The following is a 2,942-nucleotide window of genomic DNA, read 5'->3' as shown; positions in this document are numbered from 1 at the left end:
CACGTGATTTGAAGAAATGAGTGGGACGGGGGAAATCACTTTACGCGCAAGCGCACACGGGGCCGGGGAGGGAGAAAACGTCTGGCGTTGTGGTTGGAGGAACTACAACTCCCATCAGCCCCAGCCACTAAGGCCAATAGGTAGCGATGATGGGAACTGGAGTCCAGCAACAGGGCCACAGGGTATTCTCTCACCTCCCCCCCAATTTAAAATGCCGAATATATGTTTGTTTGTTTGTTTGTTTGTTTGTTTGTTTGTTTGTTTGTTTGTTTGTTTTATTGCGTTTATATCCTGACTTTTCTCCAGGGTGTTCGCACACGATTCTATCAACCACCCCTTTATTTTAAAATCCGCACAACAGTCCTGTGAGGTAGGTTGGGGTAAGATATGGTTATAGTATATGGCCCAGGGGCTCCCAGTAGGCGCTATGGCTCAGTTATGCTTGAATCCTTTTTTCCTCGCAAAAACCCTGTGAGGCCGGTTAGGCTGGGGGAGATAGTGACGGGCTCGGGGGCACCCGGCAAGCTTTGAAGCTGAGTGGGAGTTTGAACATGGCTCTTGCTAGCCCTAGTCCAAAACTATAAGAGTTCAGTACATTAATGCAGCATAGTTAATACAATCCACAATCCAGGGCTTTATGTGAGTTTTAGACTGCGGTCATAATCTGTGGTTATCTAACTATTAACGTCTGTACTGCACTTGTATTTGCTTTCCATGTGTATACATGCTTGCCAATTTAGGATTATGCTTCCTACATTTGATGAAGCGCCTTGTGGTCAATGAAAGTTTATTTCATAATAAAATGGTTAAGTCTTTAAGGCAACCTTCCCCAACCTGGTGCCTTCCAGATCTTTTAGATGATAATCCCTAACCATTGGTCATGGTAGCTGGGGTTTTTGGAAGTTATAATCTGTGCAGAAAACTGCTTTAAAGTGCCACAATACTATCTATTGTTTTTGCTATAACAGATTAATATGACTAACCTTCTGGAATACTTGAAGCTGAGTTATTTATATACTCTCTTATGGGCCCTAGTTTTATAACTATGACTGCAAACCTTAAAATTACTTATTCCAGGGTGGCACTTTTACACAACTGGCCTGTTGATTTTTGTGGGGATATTGTTGTTACAAAATGGACTGTGTGAAGTTCACTGTAGACAAGGGAAGTTGTTACTGAAATATTCCAGCTTCACCTAACCTAAAAACTGGGTGGTACCTGCCACCCAGAGGTGAAGATTAACATATGCTCTCTGATAAATTTAATTTCTACTCTCCCTATGAATCATGTTTCCCCAGTTGACACAAATAAATAAAATTCATCCTCATGTTAATCATTACTCTATGTTAGGGGTCAGCAAACTTTTTCAGCAGGGGGCCAGTCCACTGTCCCTCAGACCTTGTGGGGGGGGGGCGGACTATATTTTTTTGGGGGGGGGGCTGAACAAATTCCTATGCCCCACAAATAACCCAGAGATGCATTTTAAATAAAAGGACACATTCTACTCATGTAAAAACACGCTGATTCCTGGACTGTCTGCGGGCTGGATTTAGAAGGCGATTGAGCCGGATCCGGCCCCAGGGCCTTAGTTGGCGCACCCATGCTCTATGTATTTGGTCCCTCTGTGTTAACTGTTATAATATCAATCCTGCAGCTTCATTGCAGGGTAGGGAAAATAGGTGAGATACAAGCTGCAGTCTGGAAAAGAGATGCTTACACAAGCCTCCTTATCCTTGTCAGGATCCATAAGATCCTGGTGCTGCAGCAACTGCTGTGCCTAAATTGGTATACCTATAATTATGTATTTATTTATTTATTGCATTTATAGCCCACCTTTTTTCTTTAAGGAGCTCGAGGTGACATACATGGTTTTCCCACTCCTCAGTTAATCTCGACAACAACTCTGTGAAGTAAGTTGGGCTGAGAGGCAGTAACTGGCCCAAGGTCACCCAGTGGGTTCCATGGCCAAGTGAGGATTTGAAATCTGTTCTCCCAGGTCCTACTCGGACACTAACCATTAGTATCATCATCATTATTAATTAAATCTATTAGTTGTTCTTTTTTACAAAAGGAACTGAATGCTACTTACAACAACAATTCCACACTACGTTAAACTGTTAGAAGGGTAGTGGTTGGGGTTAAAAGGAGCTTCAACCCAAAACATCTGGATACGCCTAGTTTAAACCGAGCTGTTTTTCTCATTGCAGATGGTGACCATTTCGCGGCTCCCATTCTGCTCCGTCCCATTCTGTTCTGCCCATTTTGTCTTCTTCCAGGTCCAGAAGGACCCGTGTCAGCAATCACACATCAGTTGGAATTGGTGCCTGTATTAAGAGCAGGAAAGTACATTGCAAAACCAACAGAGGGCCTATCAACTGACCCCTCCTTCTCTTCTCTCCCCACATTAGTGGAGCTTTGCCTTGCAAGATATCTTCAGGAGAGGAAAAACTAAGGAGCAATCCCTACACAAATGTTTAGTTTATAAATTATTTGTTGCTTGTGTTTTATTCATTGGATGGGCTAATGCAGTCATGGATGGGAGGTCCACTGTCCAGATCAGACTGAACCTGACTACTGTTGGTTAATGATGTTTTATATGCAGTGCTTTTTTCTGGAGGTACGCAGGGGCACGCATACCCCTAAACATTTTGTGAATCTTTGTGCTTTTGTCCATTTGCTGTATTTATTTTTCCCGATTTGAAGTATAAAATGGTGATTTTCTTGAGTCAAAATAAGAGTACCCCTAAACATTTTTTAGGGAGGGAAAGCACTGTTTATATGAGATTGGGGAAAACTCCGTTCTACTCTGCCATTGATACACTACCCAGTCGAAGGCTACGGCGCCCTGCGCACTTCAACTCCCATCATGCACTATCTCTCTCCCTCCGCCCCCCCCGCCGCACTTCCCGCCTATATATCCGCCTCCCCGCTCTCTGAACTAC

Source organism: Podarcis liolepis, assembly GCF_965112155.1.
Source record: "Podarcis liolepis genome assembly, chromosome: 14".
NCBI classification, from domain to species: Eukaryota; Metazoa; Chordata; class Lepidosauria; order Squamata; family Lacertidae; genus Podarcis; species Podarcis liolepis.
Note: the sequence above shows the minus strand (reverse complement) of the source record.